This window comes from Neophocaena asiaeorientalis, unplaced genomic scaffold (assembly GCF_003031525.2).
Source record: "Neophocaena asiaeorientalis asiaeorientalis breed wild unplaced genomic scaffold, Neophocaena_asiaeorientalis_V1.1 scaffold154, whole genome shotgun sequence".
Lineage (NCBI taxonomy): Eukaryota > Metazoa > Chordata > Mammalia > Artiodactyla > Phocoenidae > Neophocaena > Neophocaena asiaeorientalis.
The window spans coordinates 1,732,978-1,758,990 of NW_020172982.1; the positions used below are offsets into that span (position 1 = coordinate 1,732,978).

Sequence of the window (26,013 nt, forward strand, 5' to 3'; positions counted from 1 at the left end):
AGATTGACAAGGGAATAGCCAGTATCCTTATCCTTTTCAAACAGAGGTTTCCGGACTTTGTCTTGAAATTATACTTTATGGCCATGTATTTGCCATTTGCCATTATTCCTATTTTTTTTTAATTTTTTAGATTTATGTATTTATTTTTGGCTGCATTGAGTCTTCGTTGCTGCGCTCAGGCTTTCTCTAGTTGCGGCGAGCGGGGGCTACTCTTCCTTGCGGTGCGCAGGCTTGTCATTGTGGTGGCTTCTCTTGTCGCAGAGCACGGGCTCTAGGCGTGCAGGCTTCAGTATTTGTGGCACACGGGCTTAGTTGCTCTGTGGCATGTAGGATCTTCCTGGGCCAGGGCTCAAACCCATGTCCCCTGCACTTGCAGGCGGATTCTTAACCACTGCACCACCAGGGAAGCCCCTTATACCTATATTTAAATCAGGAGCTCTCCCATTGTAATCTTGGACATGTTGCTTAACATTTCTGTGTTTTAGTTTCCTCATCCGTAAAGTGGGGCTTACTCTACATATGGTTGCTATGAAAACTAAATAAATTAATAAATGTAAAGTGCTTAGAATAGCATCTGGCATATCATATGACATTCAACAAACGTTGCCGCCACTATTGTTATTAGTAATAGCAGTGGTGTGTGAATCTATTACAGCAATATCAAAGTATGTTATACATAATAATGACTGTAGCTCTTTAGTAAATCATTAAATATGTTAACTTAAGAGTGCCTGAAAACATACATGTTGGAATGGATGTTACATGTAGATGTTGGAATGATTTCTGTCAAACTGTGGTTAAATAGTTAAGGTTGGGGTTTAAAGGGTTTCGTATTCGCTTATGTGGAAACTTAAGCTCCTTGAGTATATCATTTCTAGATAGTGTTGGATAATTGAGATGTTACCATGAACAGTTATGAAATATTAAAAAAAAGAATCTACAGGAATTGGTAATGGATTGGCATAGAGCTGGGGTGGGGTGTGGAAGAGAGAAGAATCAAGGGTGCTTCCTACATATCTGCATAGATGGTGGCTATTCTCTGATAAGGAAAAGATGGAGAAAAAACAGGTTGGGTGGAGTGTAGAATCATGAGTTCAGGACATATTAAATTTGAGACAAGTGAATCATACTGGACTAGAGATGTAAATCTGTGGATCATCAGAATAGAGGTAATATTTTGAGCTATGGGAATAGATTAAATATCTCAGTAAAACATAAAGAGAGAAAGAAGAAGGAAAGTATTGCATGCCAACCCAAGAAAATGCATAAAGTATTGATGGTTGCAGATGACGTAAATTGGTGTATTTGAGTCTCCCAGGTGATTCTGATTAATGAACCAGGCTGGAAACCACAGCTTTATAGTATTTTTCTAATAAACTCTCTGGCAAAGGTACTTCTCCCATGGTTCAAATAATCCCAAGAATGCTGAGAAGGGGAATATGCTGCTCAAAATACTCAGCAGAAGTAATTACTGGGAGAACCCATGAAAAATATCAGTAAGACAATATAGAGAAATATGATGTGTATAATAAAATATAATAGATGTATATAATAAAATATGATGTGTATGTAACTAGGTTTCTTAAAGAAAGAAGGTCGACTAATCGGATAGATATCAACATAACAAATATCCTGGTTTCTTGTGCCAACCATTTGAGACCAGGTAATTAAATGTTCTCAAGAAGTATATGTATTTTTCCCAGAAGCTTGCACCAAACTTCTTAGATCCTGTTAGTGTCAGAAGGAATCATGAAGGGACAGATGGAAGCTCTAAAATGGAACAGTAATTACAGTAAAAGAGCATAACTGTTATTTATAATTACATGCCTCTGAAGAGTTCTTTCCTTCCAGTTCTAGAGGTTTGACCCCTTCTGAGGTAGAGTACTTGTAAATACTAGGGAAGTAAGACAGATTTAAAGGTTATCTGTCAGGAGGTGGGGGCATATACTTCACAAACTTCCGTAGCTTCATGAAAGAAGACTAAAAAATACAGTAAATGTCATCTTAAGAAATAGGTGCTTAAAGTCAGAATGAATATAAATAATTTATTTAAATATTAAATTTCAGGGCAATACCTATAACTTCTATTAGATAATAAAGACACATAAAAAGTAGTTTCATTCCATAAAAAAGAATGAAATTTTGCCATTTGCAGCAACACGGTCTTGGAGGGCGTTATGCTAAGTGAAATAAGTCAGAGAAAGACATACTGTATGACATCACTTATATGTGGAATCTAAAAAATACAACAAACTAGTGAATATAAAAAAAACAAAAAGCAGACTCGCAGGTATAGAGAACAAACTAGTGGTTACCAGTGGGGAGAAGGAAGGGGGGAGGGGAAATATAGGGATGGGGGAGTAAGAAATACAAGCTATTATGTATAAAATAAGCTACAAGGGTATATTGTAAAACACAGGAAATATAGCCAATATTTTATAATAACTATAAATGGAGAATAACTCTTAAAAAAAGGTGATTCAGGGACTCTTTCCCAAACTCTGATACTGTCAATGCTGTTATGTTTGGCCCTCCTCTATATTCTTCATTAGTTACCCCACTGGATATCACCCATTATTTAAAATAACTTCATAGAATGAGGAATCTAAAAAAAGTATATTCATTCCAAATAATCTACTAAAACAAATGGCAGTCAGAAAGCAAATAAGGACATCCAGATAGCATATGAGTTCTACAGGCAGAATTTTTCCATTTCAACCTCTGCCAAATAAGGAGGCAGCTCCATCCAAAGACTTCTGATCTCTCTGCATCCTCTCTCTGGATAATCTCATTCTCTCACAACACTCATGATGATGTCAGTGACCCCTAAATTCAGACTTCTTTCCCAACTCTTTTTTCACGTTTTCAATGGCCAGCTGAACATTTTCACCTAGTTAATCTTAAACTCACTCTGTTCAAAATTGAGTGCATTCTCTTCCTTGGAAAACCTGCACCTCCTTTTGTGTTATCTTTTTCTGTTTATGTCATCACCACCTTTTTTATCCCTTATAAACTGTAAATCTCAGCTCTATCTTTGTCTCCTCCTCTTCTTTGCCTCCAGCAGATGCTGTAAATCTGTCTATTTTTAGCTTCCCAGTTGCCAAGCCCTACACTTTTACCTCAAAAGAGTCTGATGTTCGTCCCAGCTTCCCAATTCCCTCTGCCATTTACATGTCCAGTTCTTGTTATTTCTTACCAAGACTAGTATTGTAGCCACCCCATTTGATGTCTCCTGCACAGGTGGATGTTCTAGGAGGCTAGTGAAACTTAGATTTCAGAACCCAACACTCACATGAGCCCCTTCCAAGGTCCTCTACCTAATGTCAAATTCATTCTTGAAGAGCACCCCCCTAATTATTTAAGCTTCAGGCCCTCAGAGCACCAGACTTCCTAAGGCATGACTGACCATGCCAATCTCTGACTCAATGGCCCACCATCAACCCACCCAAGGTGACTACATAATAAACACATTCTCCTCTGCCTGATTGAACCTTTCTTGGTCTTGCCCAAACATGCCTTCCCACCTATATCCCTTTTAGTCCACTTAATATATACTATTCTTAAACCGGTGAGTTGCTACTACACACCCTCTTGTTAACCAACTCCACTGTGCTTTTGCTGACATATTTTCCTCCAACAAGAGCATCCCTCCTGCCTCACCCTCACCTTTCTCCCTACCATACCCCAAGCTGAGATTTCACCCAGTGCTAAGGTTCCATATTAGGTATCATCATCCTCGTGAAGTCCTCTTAGATGTTTGCTAGCTAAATGCAAGTTCTCCCTCCTCTAAACTCCCACTGACTAGAATTTCCCAAATTAAATTATTACTTTATATCTTTGGGGTATAAGCAAACAATGGCCCATGTGTTAAATCCATACATTTATGGATTTGTTAAATCCATAAATAAATCCTGTTCATAAATAAACTTTTATTGGCATACAGCCACACCCATTTGTTTACATATTGTCCTGTGGCTGCTTTTGTTATACATGACAATAGCAGAGTTGAATCTTATAACTTTTATCCAGAATATATATTTTTTCATCTTTTAAACTTTCTAAAATTGAGAGGCTTTCTTTTTAGTCATTAGTTAATTAGGTAGACTACCTTATAATATCAATTTTTATTTGCATTGTTATTTCTTGCATCCCAGGTGAAAGATAGAGACATTAAGGAGTAGAGACATTAAGATGTCGGCTGGGTACAATGGGAAGACACTGACTGATTTATGCCTTAAGAAAATCATTCCTGATATAAGAGCTTGTGGATATAAAAATCCTCCATCAAAGTTGTCTTACCACAGTAGACAATGAAATGTGATTCTCAGATACCCTTTCAAGAAAGGACTCACTTTGGGACTTCCCTGGTGGTCCAGTGGTTGGGACGTCTCCTTGCAATTCAGGGGGTGCAGGTTCGATCCCTGGTTGGGGAGCTAGGATCCCACATGACTCACGGCCAAAAGACCAAAACATAAAAGAATCAATATTCTAGCAAGTTCAATAAAGACTTTGGAAATGGTCCACATCAAACAAGCAAAAATATTGAAAGAAAGGAAGGAAGGAAGGAAAGAAAAGGAAAGAAAGGAAGGGAGAGAGAAGGGAGTGAGGGAGGGAGGAAGGGAGGAAGGAAGGAAGGGAGAAAGAAAGAGAAAGAAAGAAAGAAAGGACCCACCAGCTGTGAGGAGAGTGGTTGGCTGATAGCCTTGCCAACACAATGTGTACTCAAACTTTCTGATATTTGCCAACGATGGGTGAGAAATGGCGTTTCAGTAGTTTCAATAAGCATTTCCTTATCATGAACAAGATTGAACACTTTTTCGTATTCTTATTTTCTTATGTTTAAGAATTTTTTCATTTCTGTAAGGTGTCTCTTCATATCCTTTGACTATTTTTCAATTGGGCTGATAGTCTTTTCAATATTGATTTGTAGAAATTCTTTATATATTAGGGAAATTGACCTTTTTTCTACAATGTAAACTGCACTTCATTTTCCTAGTTTGTCACTTGTCTTTTGATTTTGTTTATGGTGGCTGTGTTGCAAGGATTACTTCCTGCAGGTCTGGAATTAGCCTGAACTGTTTGGCTGAAACACATGCACAGCATTGAAATGAACTGATTAATAGTGTTGCTTTGAAACCATGGGTTTTAGGTGAGTTTTGGCATAGTAGTCTATACCAGCTTGTTAGCGTTGTTGATTGTTAGCAGTGAGACTGATGATTTGTACCCAGCCTCACTAAGACTCCTAGAGGAGCTCTGAGTTAAGCTCTTACATGGAAGGAATATGCCTAAGTGACCAGCAAGGTAAGAATAAGCCCCATCTGAGACTCCTTTGGGGGCTCCCTGGTTCTGAGATATTTTGTGCATACATCAGTGGTTCCTGATCTGAGAGATAAAGTACATCCTGGTACAGCCCTCCAGACAGAGTATGGTTGAAGTTTGCACCTAGCCTCTCCAGGCTGCCCTTGGCTGTGATGCATATCCTTATTTTAATGTTGTTACTATATTACATCATTTTCCTAAAATAAACTGTAGATTTGAAAGCCATTGTCATTTGGGATCCTATGAGTCTTCTTTTTTTTTTTTTTTTTTTTTTTTAAAAGAAAAGGTTTTTTTTTTTTTTTTAAAAAAAATCCCCACAGGATTGAACCCTGAGCCCCCCACAGTGGCAGCCCCCTTAGTGAGGTGCCCTGCTTCCTGGGTCGCTCTGCCCAGGTCCCATTCCACTGCCTGGAGTCACGTCCCCACTTAACCCTCCGGAGCAGAGTCCTCGTCCTGGGCGGCCGCTGGGGGTATGCGGGCCAGGCAGGTGCTGATCTCCTTCGAGTAACATTATCGTGTGGAATTATTAGTATAACATTGTCACCTTGTTAACTGTAGAAATTGTACTTAGAAAAAGTTTAATATGAGATTGAATTTTTTTTTTTTTAAAGTAAAGGGTTTTTTTATTATGTGTAACACAAAGTTATTTAAGTCAATAAATTTTTAAGGAATTTCACACATTCTGATTCTTTCCACTGCCAATCATCTTAGTTCCTCCAAACTCATAAATCTTCAAGATAAAATAGCCCTTTCAAAAAGAAGTTATCATGTGAGTCAGCCCACAATTCTTTTAGTTAGGCTTCTTTGATCTCCAATCAAATATGGACACACTTCAAAATTCTTCACCTGTAATCTTTAGGATCCAATTTCCTCAAGTGATTTACTTTAGGACCATGTTTAGGGTCAGGAGATGGATCTGCCTGGTTCTGAATTTGACACCCTCTAAAAATGTATTAGGTTCAAATCATATTCACTCCTAAGCCATCACACCCTAGAACAGTACAGATCATTGGGATATGCCAATACCTAAGATAAAAAGTTTGTTAGGTTTTTCATAGTTTACTTGGCAGCTCTGTCTTGTAGTTCTTTCCCACAGATCTAACAGGTAGTTCTATGAGTAAAGGAAACCACACAGTTAATCTATGAGGCGTTTCCAACGATATGAGTCTTCTTAAGCAGTCAAATCCTGTCGCCATCAGTAAATGCAGTGACTTTTGCAATGCAAATTTCTTTTTATCTTTATATAGTCAAAATTGTCAATCTGCTTTATAGCTTTGGGATTTGTTGTGTTATTATTTTTTATCTAAACTAATTTTTTCATCTGATTGTTGATTTATTTTATCTTTGCTGTTGGCTTAAAATTGCTTCATTTGTTGTAGAATTTGAGTCTCAGATTTGTTGAATGGGATCTTTTGCCTTCTCTGTCTCCTCTCCATCCCAGGTGGACTTATATTGATGATTCAAAGTCCTTATCCCAGAGTGATTTGGGGAAATATAACAAATCCAGTTCAGTCACTGAGCCAGTGGGAGACTTGCTCGGTTGATATTGGTGAGGCTGAATCCCAACTCCTCAGGCTCACAAATTAGTCATAAGCCCACAATAGCCTCTTTATGCCTCATTTCCAGAGCAGGGGACATTAAACAGTGAGCCCTATACAGTCCCTATATACATGTAACCCGAATCCCAGAAAACCTATACTTTGAACCTCAATCACACCTTTGATTTTCTGCCCAGAGAGATGTTCCTCTAGATTACGAGCCCACATAGGGTCTTTTATATTTTATATATCATTCCAACGTGTTTGGAGAAGAATTTATGACTCTATCTTGATCATAAATGTATGGTGATATGCAAATATTTTTCCTATATTTCTCTATATGCTGAAAGAAATAAAATGTTATATTATTAAATAAAATATGTATTTCACATACATATTTTACTGTCTGTAACTATGCTCCCAAGAAGAACTCTCTTCTAAAACCATGATCAGGAGAACAAAGAATAGCTTTCAGAAGAGTTTGATAAATAACCTCTAATCACTCTCAATCAGGACTCCAGCCAAAATTTCTGACGCTGCTGTATATTTTAATAATCCCAGCTACTCACTAAGCAATCCTTCCATGTAACAATAGATCACTGACCCACCATTCCAACTAAAGTTCTGAGTGTGATGTTTTGATTAAAAACTAAATTGCTAAGCATTGTACAATAAAAATCAGACTTCTATAATTATGGGTTTAAGTAGCTGAAAGTGCCTGAAAGAACAGCCTCTGATCTCTTCTTTCACTGATACAGGCAAGAGGATTAAAGCTGAAAGACCATCCAGAAATCTGAGGTCAGAAAGAATGCATGGACGAAGTGGTCCATAAAGAGACTTGGGATCCAACTGAGATCCAGCTTCAGAGTCTTAGAAAGCAAAGTCATTAGCACCTAGCAAAGGCCCTGAGCCTCTGCTAAATCTCTACAGAACTATTGTTCTCCCATAGTAATGAAATGGAGAAAGTTATGTTCACTAGAATTCTTTTTCAGGGACAGTACTACCTTTGTTTGGAAGTCACTCCTCAATAAGCCTGCCTGGGATAGATGCTGAGACCTGCAGGGAACCTCAGAGTGTGTGGAAGTGACCTGGAGGAAATTCTTGGTGAAACCAGATGGAGGGGGGGAAAGGAAGAAGTAGAAAAAGGTGCGATAGCAAGAAAAGTGGCAAGATGTGCAATATGCCTGTGATCCCTTCCTATGTCCCTTCCCCAAAATTCAGTAAAGATCCTCAAAATATATGTAAAAATTTGATGGGAATGGTTTTTTTTCCAGTGGAAACAGTGAACAGATGGGCCTATACATCCAAGGGGTCCTGGAGCAACTTAGAAACAGCCTACACAGACAAGGGAATACAGGAGCAGAGAGAAACAGAGTCAGCAAGTATTTTCTATAAAGAGCAAACAAGTAAATATCTTAGACCTTGTGAGGTCCATAGTCTCTGTCACAACTGCTCAATTCTGCCTTGTAGCATGAAAGCAACTGTGGACAATATGTAAAATATATATATTTCAGAATTGGAATTTCACATAAGTTTTCATGCGTCACAAAATATTATTCTTTTAGTTTTTTCATCAACCATTTAAAAATGTAAAAGCCATTCTTAATTTGTAAACCCTATATAAACATAAAATTTGGGCTTCCTTGGTGGCACAGTGGTTAAGAATACACCTGCCAATGCAGGGGACGTGGGTTCGAGCCCTGGTCTGGGAAGATCCCACATGCAGCAGAGCAACTAAGCCCGTGTGCCACAACTACTGAGCCTGTGCTCTAGAGCCTGCGAGCCACAACTACTGAGCCCACGAGCCACAACTACTGAAGACCGCGCACCTAGGGTCCGTGCCCTGCAACAAGAGAATCCACCACAATGAGAAGCCCACACACTGCAATGAAGAGTAGCCCCTGCTCACCACAAATAGAGAAAGCCCACGTGCAGCAACGAAGACCCAACACAGCCAAAAGTAAATAAATAAAATAAATAAATTTATTTAAAAAAATAAAAAAGCAAGAGTTACAATGTTAATATAAAATCAGAATTAAACATTGAAAGCATTAAACAGGAGTGCCATTAAAAGAAAAAAACATAAAATTTGGCCCATGAGCTATAGTTTACTCTCCCCTGGCCTGAGATATAAGGTATAGGAAGGCAGTTAAGTCATGGGAAGACCTTCAGGCTGTCCCAGGGAGTAGAAGACATGCTAGTCTATAAAGGTAGGGTTGTACCTGCAGCCATGCAGGTAACTTCTATCAGAGCTCCAGCAGCTCTATAATAAAGACATGGGAAGCTCTAAGGAGCTTCTTAGTTACCTTAGAGGACCCTCCCTTCTGACCTCTGCACTCCTCTTTCTGCCCAGTGAAACATGTTTGTGTAATATTTAAGCAAAACAAGTGTTTTTTCAGACTAGGAGGGACAAGGAGAAAAGTTTCATGGTGAATAGAAGGAAAAAATGATCAGATGACACAAATTTGTTTTTTGGGAACTCAGGATGCAGTTAGATTCCAGGCATAGACTTTCAAAGACTTGAATTCATCATATGATTACATTATTATCTTGGAACTTTGAAGATGAAGGCCCTTCTTTCTCTGGCTCCTCTGAGCCACACATATCCTAAACTAGAAGGTAAATGAAGAATCAAGCAATTCAAGCTTCCGTGGGGCTTACAGGCAATGGTGTGGAAGTTTCTGGAGTAGGGAGAGAAAGCTCATGTGTTCCTGAATCACTCCAAAAAAAGTATTAAAAAACTGAAAGCTGCATGTTAGACTTAGAGTAATAGAAAAGGGAACATGTGGGGAGAGAAAATAGATGTGGATAAGTAGATGGGTATAAAAAGAAGAAATAAAGATTAGAGAATTGACTTCAGTTCAGTTTCTAATTCACTAGTTGTTTTCTTCCTCTCGGCATTTAGAAAGTCAATTGTATTTCCAGTTTAAAATTGCCTCACAGTTTTAAAAAACTGCCTTATGGTCTAAAAATTGCTGGTAAATGTTTTAGGCATTGTTGGAATTCAAAGCCTTCTGGAAAATATGTGGATCACATATTCCAAATTTGACTGTATAATGTACTAACACATCCAGCAGGTCAGAGAATCTCAATACCTTTCCTTAAACTGGTCCTAGTTAAGGACTTAACAAATTGCTCAGGGAGATTCCTCTCTAACTCTGATGGATTAAAAAAAAAAAAGAATGTTCTCCCCTCCTTCAGAAACATTAAGGGCATTGGTTCCCTTCCCTTCTGGTCCCAAGATGCTGCTAAGGGCAACCCCTTGAATCCAACTGAGATAGGCTGGGACCTGGGATTCTCTACCAGAGTGCTTGCACCAGGACAAAGGTCTCCTCCAGTAACAAAATACAAAGAAACTATGAATGACTAAAAATAACTACATGCATGTGCAGTTGGGATAATTATGAACAATAGGATACAAAAAGGCCACAAACCAACTGCCATTTCTGAGGTGCCAGGAGAAAAAGCAGGGTACTGTGGCATGATTCCTGCACATGGCACCACCACAGAGGTGAGCAGACCACCTAAGGTGGGCCTCCTGTGGACCCATGGACCTGCCCCTTCTATTACCCCATTTAAGGACCCACAGAGCTTCTCTCAGGGAATAGTAAAGACACCTGTTTCTTGTTTTTGCTCCTTGGAGCTACAGAAGTAGCCTCAATAAAGCCTTACCTGAAATTCTCATCTGGCCTCTTACCAGTTTCTACTGATTAAAGGATCCAAGGGCCCTTGTCCGTAACACAGACTCATGGTGTTCTTTGGTTTTTACTTAGGTCTTTACATCTTTAAAAACACTTGGGATTGCTTATAATAAAACACAGGCAGAATAAAACTGAAGATGATGGGACCTCCCTGGTGGCACAGTGGTTGGAAATCTGTCTGCCAATGCAGCGGACACGGGTTTGAGCCCTGGTCCGGGAGGATCCCACATGCCACGGAGCAACTAAGCCTGTGCGCCACAACTACTGAGGCTGCACTCTAGACCATGAGCACCACAACTACTGAAGCCTGCACACCTAGAACCCGTGTTCTGCAACAAGAGAAGCCACTGCAATGAGAAGCCCATGCACCGCAACAAATAGTAGCCCCCTCTCGCCGCAACTAGAGAAAGCCCGCATGCAGCAACAAAGACCCAACACAGCCAAAAATAAATTAATTAATTAATTAATTTAAAAAAACAAAAAGATCAAAGATGATTAAAATAGGACCAAGGGCAGCTACAAGCAAACAAGGGAATACCGAGGAGCTATAGAAATGCTCACCAGAAATTTGCTCTGAGTTTCTGACGGAGAATGAGGTATGTATCCTTCATTATTATTAGAAGGAAATACACCAGTTTATCTGAAAGATTCAACCCTTTGCTTCACCCTAAGTTTTGAAATGAATTTCATTATTCAGTAACATGAGTTTATTTATCAAGACCGACCTCTGTGCCTCTGGATGTTATAGGCAATAGAGAAACAGAGATAGAGTGCATTTCCTGTCCTCCAGGTGTTCATGGTGTAGGGAGGAAACAGGTATCTAGATAAACTACTAATATGGGTTAAGATCCCTAATGGAACCATATACAAGATACTATAGAGGAGTCATCATGACTGCCGCCACCGCCAGGCAGCCAGGGGGAATCCACCCGCATCCCTGGCCACAAGGTCCCGCTAGAGAAGCCCCCTGGCGGCTATGCTGAGTGTCTGAACCAATGACTTAGCAGGGCGGGGGGCCGGCAGGAAGGGGGAAGTAGGCCTTCCTGCAGACCCTACTGAATGATCCGATTGGGAAAATGAAACGGAGGAAGCAAGACAAAGGGCAGAGGCTCCTGCATGGCTGTGAATGATGCCCTGGATCGACTGATACCCTGGACATGGAGCGTGAGAACAGCACCACCGTGGGGCGTGAGTGGAGCCTGCGGATGTGGAGGCGGGCCACCACTCTCCTGGGAGGTGGTTTTCCAGGCTCTGGCTTCTTCATGTACCACCGCCAAGAGAATCGGGACAGGGATGCTGACTTGGATGTGGATGACATTCTGGAGCTTGGGAAGCCACGGTACACGGAGGCTGATGCCATCCTCTGCACAGGCGAGGAGCCAGGTGAAGCTGAGGAGAGAGGCACACTCCTCCAGGGGGCAGTCCTAAACGGCCCTCCCAGCACATGCACCACGCCCGAGTTCTCTTAAACAGGCGAGGAAACAGATGCCTTCTACCAGCAGTGGTGAGAGCAGCACGCAGGAGGCCGTGCAGAAGACCAGCAAGGAATAGCAACCGAAGATGTAGCTGTGACCATGTCTGAGGCCCTGCTGGGTCAGGGAGCTTGGACGGCGGCTATCCTGTGGGGACCATTACAAGTGCCTCGTCGGCATGGACTCATACTTGATGCCCCTGAAGACCATGCAGGGTTAGCATGTGCGCTGTGAGGGGTGCTGACTGAGGACCCTGGTTGCTGAGAATCTCCACTCAGAGACCCATGGAGAATCCACTCGTGAGCCAGCCACCCCAGGCAGGCCTTGCCTCCAGCAGCCCCCCTCTCCACCCCCCACCCCCAATGACGTGACCTCCCCCTTGTACACACTTCCACTCAGGTTCTCCACGTACATACATGCACTCACCAAGGACTGTGGAGCCAGAGTGGGGGCAGAGGCTCAGGCCCTGCCTGCCAGATCCCACCAAGATGGGGGGCCATACCTGTTCCAGGTTCCATTCCCGGGGTAGGAAGGTGGGGGCAGTAGGAAGGGGAGGTAGTCCAGCAAGGCTCCTGAGATCCAGCCCCCAGCCTGACAGATGGACAGACAGACATGCAAACACCAAACTGAAGCACATGTAACAACAGGACCATATATGTTTACAATGTTGTGTATAAATGGGACAACTCCTCCCCTTAGGTTGTAGGAGTTTCTTCTTTTGTTAAGAACAACTGGAAGCAGCACCGTCTTCATGTCTGGCTGGGGACACACCTCTTGGGGTGCCTGCCTCTCCCCCTCCCTACACCATGGTGTCACTTCCATCTCCCATGTGCTCCGTGTTCAGTGGTGTATATTTCTTCTTCCAAACATGGGATGCATGCCCTAAGGACATGATCTTCTTAGCCTTAGCTCCTGGGGCTCTTCATCAGGGGTTAAGGGAGTCGGGAGGCATGGGAAATGGGAACCCAGCTGAAGCAGGGGCTGAGACTAGGGCTGGACGAGGGTGCTTCTGGCTGCACAGACTTCAGCTGAGAACCTTTCCTGGAATTAGAGCTGCTGTTCCCAGGGAAAAGTGTTGTCTGCCCTGCCCCTCTTATGGACCCCATGGACTGATGCTTTGTCTGTATATTCTATACAAAGGTACTTGTCCTTTCCCTTTATAAACTACATTCAACATGGATTAAACCAATATAGACAGATTTATTGAAGATGCTATAGTGTACAGAGATAAAGGAAAGTAACTTTGCCTATGGTTGGCTAGCTAAACTTCCTGTAGAAAGGGAAATTTGAAAGATGAGCAGAGGAGAGGCAGCTGCCCAGGCAAGGAAATGGTCAGCCCAGCTTTGCACTGAGGGATGGAGGAATGCCCAGGAGCCTTCTCTGTTGCTGCTCGGCTATGTGGCCGAAAATAAAATTTGCAATTTTTTTTAATACTGTTCTAAAAATAGGGGGTTTGCTTAAATCCGCCAGTTGGTGTTTTGATTTTTAAATTATGTGCAGAGGATCATGCTTAAACCCTAGTGAGTATCAGAGCGGGGAGGGCCTATAATTCACTCAAAATAAATAGAAGAAAAACGCATCAGGGCTGTGTCTCTGAGGTGGGAGAGACAAGTTCAGGACATTGGTCCATCAGAGACCTCCCAGCTCCACGTAATATCAAATGGGGAAAATCTCCGAGAGATCTCCATCTCAACACCAAGACCCAGCTCCACTCAACGACCAGCATGGTACACTGCTGGACACCCTACACCGAACAACTAACAAGACAGGAACACAACCCCACCCATTAGCAGAGAGGCTGCCTAAAATCATAATAAGGTCAAAGACACCCCAAAACACACCACGAGAGGTGGACCTGCCAACCAGAAAGACAAGATCCAGCCTCATCCACCAGAACATAGGCACTAGTCCCCTCCACCAGGAAACATACACAACCCATTGAACCAACCTTAGCCACTGAGGGCAGACACCAAAAACAACAAGAACTATGAACCTGCAGCCTGAGAAAAGGAGGCCCCAAACAAGCAAAATGAGAAGACAGAGAAACACACAGCAGATGAAGGAGCAAGGTAAAAACCCACCAGACCTAACAAATGAAGAGGAAATAGGCAGTCTACCTGAAAAAGAATTCAGAATAATGATACTAAAGATGATCCAAAATCTTGGAAATAGAATGGAGAAAATACAAGAAACGTTTAACAAGGACCTAGAAGAACTGAAGAGCAAATAAACAACGATGAACACCACAATAAATGAAATTAAAAATTCTCTAGAAGGGATCAATAGAATAATTGAGGCAGGAGAACGGATAAGTGACCTGGAAGATAGAATAGTGTAAATAACTATTGCACAGCAGAATAAAGAAAAAAGAATGAAAAGAATTGAGGACAGTCTCAGAGACGTCTGTGACAACATTAAACGCACCAACATTCGAATTATAGGGGTCCCAGAAGAAGAATAGAAAAAGAAAGGGACTGAGAAAATATTTGAAGAGATTATAGTTGAAAACTTCCCTAATATGGGAAAGGAAATAGTCAAGTCCAGGAACCACAGAGAGTCCCATAAGGGATAAATCCAAGGAGAAACACACCAAGACACATATTAATCAAACTATCAAAAATTAAATACAAAGAAAAAAAGCAGCAAAGGAAAAAGCAAGTAACATACAAGGGGATCCCCATAAGATTAACAGCTGATTCTTCATCAGAAACTCTGCAAGCCAGAAGGGAGTGGCAGGACATATTTAAAGTGATGAAAGGGGAAAACCTACAACCAAGATTACTCTACCCAGCAAGGATCTCATTCAGATTTGATAGAGAAATTGAAACCTTTACAGACAAGCAAAAGCTGAGAGAATTCAGCACCACCAAACCAGCTTAACAACAAATGCTAAAGGAACTTCTCTAGGCAAGAAACACAAGAGAAGGAAAAGACCTACAATAACAAACCCAAAACAATGACGAAAATGGTAATAGGAGCATACATATCGATAATTACCTTAAATGTAAATGGATTAAATGCTCAAACCAAAAGACATAGACTGGCTGAATGGATACAAAAACGAGACCCATATATATGCTGTCTACAAGAGACCCACTTCAGACCTAGGGACACATACAGACTGAAAGTGAGGGGATGGAAAAAGATATTCCATACAAATGGAAACCAAAAGAAAGCTGGAGTAGCAAATCTCATATCAGACAAAACAACTTTAAAACAAAGACTATTACAAGAGACAAAGAAGGACACTACATAATGATCAAGGGATCAATCCAAGAAGAAGGTATAACAATTGTAAATATTTATGCATCCAACATAGCACCTCAATACATAAGGCAAATACTACAGCCATAAAAGGAGAAATCGACAGTAACACAATCATAGTAGGGGACTTAAACACCCCACTTTCACCAATGGACAGATCATCCAAAATGAAAATAAATAAGGAAACACAAGCTTTAAATGATACATTAAACAAGATGGACTTAATTGATATTTATAGGACATTCCATCCAAAAACAACAGAATACACATTCTTTTCAAGTGCTCATGGAACATTCTCCAGGATAGATCATATCTTGGGTCACAAATCAAGCCTTGGTAAATTTAAGAAAATTGAAATCGTATCAAATATCTCTTCTGACCACCAAGTTATGAGGCTAGATATCAATTACAGGAAAAAATCTGTAAAAAATACAAACACATGGAGGCTAAACAATACAATACTTAATAACTGACCAAGAGATCACTGAAAAATCAGGGAGGAAATCAAAAACTACCCAGAAGCAAATGACAATGAAAACACGACGACCCAAAACCTACGGGATGCAGCAAAAGCACTTCTAAGAGGGAAGTTTACAGCAATAAAATCCTACCTCAAGAAACAAGAAACATCTTGAATAAACAACCTAACCTTACACCTAAAGCAATTAGAGAAAGAAGAACCAAATACCCCAAAGTTAGCAGAAGGAAAGAAATCATTAAGATCAGATCAGAAATAAATGAAACAGAAATGAAGGAAACAATAGCAAAGATCAATAAAACTAAAATCTGGTTCTTTCAGAAGATAAACAAAATCGATAAACCATTAGCCAGACTCATCAAGAAAAAAAGGGAGAAGACTCAAATCAACACAATTACAAATAAAAAAGGAAATGTAACAGCTAACACTGCAGAAATACAAAGAATCAGGAGAGATTACTACAAGCAACTATATGCCAATAAACTGGACAAAATGGGCAAATTCTTATAAAGACACAACCATCGGAGACTGGACCAGGAAGAAATAGAAAATATGAACAGACCAATCACAAGCACTGAAATTGAAATTGTGATGAAAAATCTTTGAACAGACAGAAGCCCAAGACCAGATGGCTTCACAGGCGAATTCTATCAAACATTTAGAGAAGAGCTAACACCTATCCTTCTCAAACTCTTCCAAAATATAGCAGAGAGAGAAACACTCCCAAACTCATTTTACGAAGCCACCATCACCCTGATACCAAAACCAGACAGAGATGTCACAAAGAAAGAAAACTACAGGCCAATATCACTGATGAATATAGATGTAAAAATCGTCAACAAAATACTAGCAAATAGAATCCAACAGCACATTAAAAGGATCATACACCATGATCAAGTGGGGTTTATCCCAGAAATGCAAGGATTCTTCAATATATGCAAATCAATCAACGTGATACACAATCTGAACAAATTGAAGGGGAAAAACCATATGATCATCTCAATAGATGCAGAGAAAGTTTTCAACATAATTCAACACCCATTTATGATAAAAACCCTGTGGAAAGTAGGCACAGAGGGAACTTTCCTCACCATAATAAGGACCATATATGACAAACCCACAGCCAACATCATCCTCAAAGGGGAAAAACTGAAAGCATTTCCACTAAGATCAGGAACAAGACAAGGTTGCCCACTCTCACCCCTATTATTCAACATAGTTTTGGAAATTTTAGCCACAGCAATCAGAGAAGAAAAAGAAATAAAAGGAATCCAAATCAGAAAAGAAGAAGTAAAGCTGTCCCTGTTTGCAGATGACATTATACTATATATAGAGAATATTAAAGATGCTACCAGATAACTACTAGAGCTAATCAATGAATTTGGTAAAGGAGCAGGATACAAAATTAATGCACAGAAATCTCTTGCATTCCTATACACTAATGATGAAAAATCTGAAAGGGAAATTACGAAAACATTCCCGTTTACCACTGCAACAAAAAGAATAAAATACCTAGGAATAAACCTACCTAAGGAGACAAAAGACCTGTATGAAGAAAATTATAAGACACTGATGAGAGAAACTAAAGATGATACAAATAGGTGGAGAGATAACATGTTCTTGGTTTGGAAGAATCAGTATTGTGAAAATGATTATACTACCCAAAGCAATCTACAGACTCAATGCAATCCCTATCAAACTACCACTGGCATTTTTCACAGAACTAGAACAAAAAAATTTCACAATTTGTATGGAAACACAAAAGACCCCGAATAGCCAATGCAATTTTGAGAAAGAAAAATGGAGTTGGAGGAATCAGGCTCCCTGACTTCAGACTATACTACGAAGCTACAGTAATCAAGACAGTATGGTACTGGCACAAAAACAGAAATATAGATCAATGGAACAGGATAGAAATCCCAGAGATAAACCCACACACATATGGTCACCTTATCTTTGATAAAGGAGGTAAGAATATACAATGGAGAAAAGACAGTCTCTTTAATAAGTGGTGCTGGGAAAACTGGACAGCTACATGTAAAAGAATGAAATGAGAACACTCCCTAACACCATACACAAAAATAAACTCATAATGGATTAAAGACCTAAATTTAAGGCCGCACACTAGGCTGGAAAACATAGGCAGAACATTCTGTGACATAAATCACAGCAAGATCTTTTTTGACTCACCTCCTAGAGAAATGGGAATAAAAAGAAAAATAAACGGAACCTAATGAAACTTAAAAGGTTTTGCACAGCGAATGAAACTATCAACAAGACGAAAAGACAACGCTTAGAATGGGAGAAAATATTTGCAAATGAAGCAACTGACAAAGGATTAATCTCCAATATTTACATGTAGCTCAATATCCAAAAAACAAACAACCCAATCCAAAAATGGGCAGAAGACCTAAATAGACATTTCGCCAAAGAAGATATACAGATTGCCAACAAACACATGAAGGAATGCTGAACATCATTAATCATTACAGAAATGAAAATCAAAACTACAATGCAATATTATCTCGCACCAGTCAGAATGGCCATCATCAAAAAATCTAGAAACAATAAATGCTGGAGAGGGTGTGGAGAAAAGGGAACCCTCTTGCACTGTTGGTGGGAATATGAATTGGTACAGCCACTGTGGAGAACAGTATGGTGGTTCCTTAACAACTAAAAGTAGAACTACCATACGACCCAGCAATCCCACTACTGGGCATATACCCTGAGAAAGCCATAATTCAAAAAGAGTCATGTACCACAATGTTCATTGCAGCTCTTTTTACAATAGCCAGGACCTGGAAGCAACCTAGGTGTCCATCGACAGGTGAATGAATAAAGAAAATGTGGCACATATGTACAAAGGAATATTACTCAGCCATAAAAGGGAACAAAATTGTGTTATTTGTAGTGAGGTGGATGGACCTAGAGTCTGTCATACAGAGTGAAGTAAGTCAGAAAGAGAAAAACAACTACTGTATGCTAACAGAAATATATGGAATCTAAAAAAAAAAAAATGTTATGAAGAACCTGGGGGTGGGACAGGAATAAAGACACAGATGTAGAGAATGGACTTGAGGACATGGGGAGGGGGAAGGGTAAGCTGGGACGAAGTGAGAGAGTGGCATGGACTTATATATGCTACCAAATGTAAAATAGATAGCTAGAGGGAAGCAGCCACATAGCACAGAGAGATCAGCTGAGTGCCTTGTGGCCACCTAGTGTGGGTGGGAGGGAGATGCAAGAGGGAGGAGATATGAGGATATATGTATATGTAAAACTGATTCACTTTGTTATAAAGCAGAAACTAACACACCATTGTAAAGCAATTATACTCCAATAAAGATGTTAAAGAAAAAAAAAGGAATCCACTGAGAGAGGTATCAAAGGGAAAAAAAAAAAGCTAAATGGCCATACTAAAATATTCCTAAACAAGAAGGTCTGTTTCAGATAAACTAAAATCTCAATCTGCAGGCATAAGGAACTCTGATATTTTAAAGACTTCCTTTGAAAGGAACGCTTTGTTAAAAATTCTTGCCTTGGCAGATATAATCTACCCTGTAGAAATACATAATCCAAGGAACTTCACAGCTATCAAGAAAAGGTTTCTCCATGTTGCTGCAAGTGGCATTTTTCATTATTTATAATGGCTGAGTAGTATTCCATTGTATATGTTTACCACAACTTCTTTATCCATTCATCTGTTAATGGACACTTAGATTGCTTCCATATCTTGGCTATTGTAAATAATGTTGCTAGGAACATTAGGGTGCCTGTATCTTTTCATATTAGTGTTTTCAGTATTTTTAGATATGTACCCAGGAGTGGAATTGCTGGGTCATAAGGTAGTTCTGTTTTTAGTTTTTTGAGAAATGGCCATACTATTTTCCACAGTGGCGGCACCAACTTACATTCCCACCAACAGTGTATGAGGGTTCCCTTTTCTTCACATCCTCACCAACATTTGTTATTTGTTTGTGGGTGTGTTTTGTTGATAGCCATTCTGACAGATGTGGGATGATATCTCATTGTGGTTTTGATTTGCATTTCCCTGATGATAGCAACATTGAGAATCTTCTCATGTATGTGTTGAACACATGTATGTCTTCTTTGGAAAATTATTCGGATTTTCAGTCCGTATTTAATCAGATTGAACTGCATGAACTGTTTACACATTTTGGATGTTAACCCCTCATTGGTCATATCATCTGCAAATATTTTCTCCCATTCAGCAGGTTGTCTTTTTGTATTGTCAATGTTTTGCTTTGCTGTCCAAAAGCTTTTGAGTTTAATTAGGTTCCATTTGTTTATTTTTGCTCTTGTTTCCTTTATCTTAGTAGACAGATTATACATATATATGGCTACAACTTATGTCAAAGAATGTTCTGCCTATGTTTTCCTCTAAGAATTTTATGGTTTCCAGTCTCATATTTAGGTCATTACCTACTTCAACTTTATTTTTGTATATTGTGTGATAAAATGTTCTAATTTCATTCTTTTGTATGTAACTGTGCAGTTTTCCCAGAACCACTTATTGAAGAGACTTTTTTTCCTCATGTATATTCTTGCCTCCTTTGCCCTAGATTAATTGACCATAAGTGTGTGGGTTTACTTCTGGGCTCTCGATTCTGTTCCACTGGTCTGTGTGTCTGCCGTTGTGCCAGTACCATACTGTTTTGATGACTAACTTCGTACTGTAGTCTGAAGTCAGGGAGCATGAAACCTCCAGCTCTGTTCTTTTTCTCAAGGTTTTTTTGACTTTTCAAGGTCTTTTTTGTTTCCATACAAATTTTAAAATTATTTGTGCTACCTCTGTGACAAATGCCATTGTTATTATCATAGGGGTCACTTTGAATCTGTAGATTTCCTTGGGCATTATGGTCACTTTAACAATATTAGTTCTTCCGGTACATGAACACAATATATCTTTCCATCTGTTTGAGTCAGTTTCATCACTGTCTTATAGTTTTCCAAGTACAGGTCTTTTTTACCTCCTTAGGTAGGTTTATTCCTGGGTATTTTATTCTTTCTGATGGCATTGTAAATAGGATTCTTTGCTGAATTTCTCTTTCTGCTAGTTCATTGTTAATATATAGAGATGTAACGTAATTCCATATGTTAATTTTTTGTCCTGCTACTTTACCAAATTTATTTATTAGTTCTAATGATTTTTAGTGGCATCATAAGGATTTTCTGTATATAGTATCATGTCATCTGCAAATGATGACAGTTTTATTTCTTCCTTTCCATTTTGAATTCCTTTTATTTCTTTTTCTTGTCTGATTGCTGAGGCTAGGACTTCTAATACTGTGTTGAATAAAAGTGGTGAGAATGGGCATCCTTGTTCCTGAATTTGAGTAAATGCTTTCAGCTTTTTACTGTTGAGTATGATGTTAGCTGCGGGTTTATCATATATGACCTTTATTGTGTTGAGGTATGTTCCCTCTATACCCACTTTGTTAAGAGTTTTTATCATAAATGGATATTGAATTTTGTCAAAAGTTTTTTCTACATGTGTTGGGATGATCATATGATTTCATTTTTTCAGTTTGTTAATGTGGTGTATCACACTGATTGATTTGTAGATATGAAACATCCTTGCACCCCTGGAGTAAATTCCAGTTGATCATGGGGTATAATGCTTTTAATGTATTGTTGGATTCCATCTGCAGTTTTTCCATCTGTATTCATCAGTGATATTGGCCTGTAATTTTCTTTTATTGTGATTTCTTTGTCTCAGTTGGTATCAGGGTGATGCTGGCCTCAAAGAGTGAGTTTGGAAGTGTTCCTTCCTCTTCAACTTTTTGGAATAATTTGAGAATAGGTGTTAACTCATCTTTAAATGTTTGGTAGAATTCACCCGTGAAGCTGTCTAGACCTGGACTTTTGTTTTGGGGAGTTTTATTTATTATCAATTCAATTTCATTACTGGTAATTGGAAGGTTCATATTTTCTATTTCTTTCTGGTTCAGTCTCGGGAAATTATACATATCTAGGAATTTGTCCATTTCTTCTAAGTTGACCATTTTATTGGCATATAGTTATTAATAGAAACCTTTTATGATCCTTTGTATTTCTGTGGTGTCAGTTGTAACTTCTTTTTCATTTATGATTTTATTGATTTTGACCATCTCTTTTTCTTGATGAGTCTGGTTAAATGTTTATTTTATTTATCTTCTCAAAGAATCAGCTCTTAGTTTTACTGATCTTTTCTACAGTTTTTTTAGTCTATATTTCATTTATTTCCATTTCGATCTTTATGATTTCTTTCCTTCCACTAACTTTGGGTTCTGCTGTTCTTCTTTCTCTAGTTCATTCAGGTGTAAGGTTAGTTTGTTTGTTTGATATTTTTCTTGTTTCCTGATATTGCTATAAACTTCCTTCTCAGAACTGCTTTTGCTATGACATAGGTTTTTGGTTATTTTGTTTTTGTTTTCTTTTGTCTCCAGTATTTTTTTATTTCCTCTTTGATTTCTTCAGTGTTCCATTGGTTGTTTAGTAGCATGTTGTTTAGCCTCTCTGTTTCTGTGGTTTTTGCAGAGGTTTTTTTTTTTCCTTCTTGTAATTGATTTCTAGTCTTGCACTGTTATGGTCAGTTAAAATTTTTTTAGAAAACAAAAACCAGTGCACTAAAATAATCTAAATTCTTCTTAGCCAACAGAAGCCTAGAAATGCTGCATAAAATATAACCATCTCTGAACTGGGTTTCGTTTTGTTTTGTTTTGTTTAAGTTTACAGGAAAGAAAAGGAAACCTCCAGATGCTATAAAGGAAAAGTAAGCTAAATATTAGAGTAGTAAGGGCTTGCTCTAATATTAGACTTCCCTGGAGGGTAGGTGTGGATCTTGGTAGTCTTATTAAAGTCCTATAAAGAGCTAGATAACTTCATCAGACATCTGATTTTCTAGTACAGTGCTTCCCAAGCTTAAATGTATGTAGAATCATTTGGAGATGTGATTAGCACACAGATTCTTATTGAGCAAGTCTGAAGTAGAGTTTCAACTTTCATGTTTCTAACAAGTTCCCATATGATGCTGATCCTGCTGGTCCGGAGGCCACTCTTTAAGTAACAAGGTGGTAGTAGAGGCAGAACATTTTCAAAAACAAAAGTAAAAAAGCATTCATTCCCCTATTTATACCAAAATGTTCCAGGACCAACCATAAAATGGTTGAGTCTCTCCTATCAACACCATTATCAGCATGCACTCCAGACACCCCAACCCACATCATGGCGCAGAATGGGCTTGATTAAAAAACAAAGTTGCATCTGAAGCTGGTGTGGAAGGAAAAGCAGGGGAAAGGGACGGGAATGAGGAGAGATCAACAGAACAAAATTTTCTATTCACACTGAATTGCCAGGTTAGCTAAGTAGACAACTTTTTATATTTTCTATCTACAAGCTATTTTCAATAATGATAACTGTCCAACTTAGGACAAAATATAAATACCACTTGAGATGCACCAGGGGCCCCAAAAGGGCTCTATTCTATCAACTCACATTTAAGAAGATTTAGCACAACACTTGAAGAACATAAAATGGCTGGGCAAGAATGTTTGATATCAGCCAGTGTCAAAAGGTTCATCTTCAATGAGCAACACTTGATAAATTTCTATTAAATAAACTCACACCCCAGCCTGAATGTCTCAGAAAGTCATTCATGTCTGCCATCATTTCAGCACTTTGCAAAGCAAAACTCCTTGTATCTGTGCTTTGGGATCCACAACCAACTGACTGGACACCTGGGCAATGGGCAAGTCATATAGCTCTGAGTGATTCACAGAAAAAAAGAGATGGAGATTATATTGTGTCAGCTACCCCAAATTGGAAAAGGGATTTTTCAAGACAAGCTAAAGTAACTCTTCTCAGGATTAAAATGCATGAAAGTTCTGAAAGTTGCTTAGCACATTGTCATTTATGGTTAACAGATACCAAAGATTTTCCAGAACCCATCCCAAAACTTCATTTTCTGTCCTGTCAATTCCAGGATTACAGTTAGCAGTGGACACTGCTAATTGCCTTACAAAATCCATTCTCCTGTTCTTCTACAACAATAGAGTTTAGGAAAGAGTTACCCAATTAACACTATATTGCCTGACCACCCTTGAAGCTAAGTGTAGCCACGTAACTGCTATCACTAATTTAACATGAGCAGAAGTAAAGTGTGCAACTTACACTTCAGTTACTTATGAGAGAAGATAACTTGCCCTAGACATCCCCTCCTTCCCAGTCTACTGTGCCTGAGATTCTGCTTGACCATGCAGATGAACACAAAGCCCGAGGATGTGGACGAACCCACGAGATGAAAGACACCTGTGTGGACCTGAGCTGTCCTCACCTGGACACTCACCTCAAAACTCTTGTGTGAGACTTGAATAAACAAAATTCTTTTTTAAACCACCATAATTTAGCTCCCTATGTTATAACAGCTTTGCCTGTATGTTATCTACTGGTATAGCCTTCTAAAGAAGCTGTCAAAAACTGAGTCTTACTAAATTAATCTGATAAAGCAATTTCACACCTTCCTAGGGAAGCTATACCAACCATCCATTAGAATTTACTGTGTTTTTAATAATAAAAGAGAGATTTATGGGCAAAACTATTTAAAGGAGATTGAAGAATTTAGCCATTTTTCTATCGTAAATCATTGTGCTTTAAATAACAAGAGAAATATATTTAAAAGCAAAACAACTTGGAGAAGATAGCAATTTGTATCACTATCAGTCACTTTTATTTCCAGTTATTCAGTAAAAGCTGATGATATGTGGTGTAAAGGGGGAAATTATTTGTATAAATTATCAAAGCCAACTCTCTTTCCAAAATCAAAGTGAACCTGATTCATCCTATCCCTGCTGATATACAGCTCATGCACTGAAGAACATATCATTGTCATAGTTCATTAGGCAGATTTTCCCAGCATGTTACCTCTTTCCATGGCTCCATGGGTTAAGGAAACAGCACGGCTTTTGTTATAAGATCCACCTCTATCTGAACATTGGATTTAACAATTGCTATCTGTTAATTCATTTAGCACTAGGGATACAAAGATGGATGTGTTTCTGTCACTATCCTATAGGAACTCTTGACCCAGAGTTGGAGACAGCCATCTAAAAAGATTATTACAGGGATTTCTCTGGTGGTCCAGTGGGTAAGACTCCATGTTCCCAATGTAGGGGGCTTGGGTTCGATCGCTGGTCAGGGAACTAGATCCCACATGCATACCGCAACTAAGGAGCTAGCGAGCCACAACTAAGGAGCCTGCCTGCCGCAACTAAGACCGAGTGCCACCAAGTAAATAAAGTTCTAGGAGGGTAAGCTTGCAACAAAAGAATCTTTAAAAAAAAAAAAAGATAAAAAAATAAAGTAAAAAGATTACTACACACAAAATAGCGGAGGAGAGCAGGTACATCAAGAGAGGCCAAAAGGGTATCTCATCCATTTATGAAGGTCAGGGACTTTGTCTTCTTCAACCCTGTATCCCAGTTTCCATTTAATATATACTTATCAAATCAAAATTAATTTACACATTCTTTGGCCTTAAGTGAGTTACTTCTTTAAGTCATATTTTCCTCACCAGTAAAATGGAAAAACTAATCTTTGCCTCATAAGATTGTTTTGAGGAATAAATGAAATAAAATGTGTAAAGTACCTTCACGTAGTAAGGACTTAATATATTAAAGCCCATTTTCCTTCTCTTCCCCTTCCAACAATGACTTGAAGCTAGAAATGTTGATGTGTATTACATTTATTTTCAATTTCCCCACTTTCACTAATTTCTATTTTTTTTACATCTTTATTGGAATATAATTGCTTTACAGTGGTGTGCTAGTTTCTGCTTTATAACAAAGTGAATCAGTTATACACATACACATGTTCCCACCTCTCTTCCCTCTTGCATCTCCCTCCCTCCCACGCTCCCTATCCCACCCCTCTAGGTGGTCACAAAGCACCGAGCTGATCTCCCTGTGCTATGCGGCTGCTTCCCACTAGCTATCTATTTTACATTTGGTAGTGTATAAATGTCCATGCCACTCTCTCGCTTTGTCACAGCAAGACCTTACTGTGATTTATGTCATAGAGTGTTCTCCCTATGTTTTCCTCTAAGAGTTTGATAGTTTCTGACCTTACATTTAGGTCGTTAATCCATTTTGAGCTTATTTTTGTGTATGGTGTTAAGGAGTGATCTAATCTCATACTTTCACATGTACCTGTCCATTTTTCCCAACACCACTTATTGAAGAGGC

At 39.1% G+C, this 26,013-nt stretch overlaps 1 non-coding gene and 1 pseudogene across 1 annotated transcript; one reads left to right on the forward strand and one right to left on the reverse strand.

Annotated features, from left to right (window-relative positions):
- Positions 1–12,559, forward strand: part of LOC112397766 (E3 ubiquitin-protein ligase RNF220-like) — a 13,189-nt pseudogene extending 630 nt beyond the window's left edge.
- On the reverse strand, positions 6,390–6,519 carry LOC112397792 (small nucleolar RNA SNORA18). The gene has a single exon (XR_003002875.1). It is a non-coding gene; the product is annotated as a small nucleolar RNA SNORA18 (small nucleolar RNA).
- Positions 12,560–26,013: the final 13,454 nt, after the last annotated feature.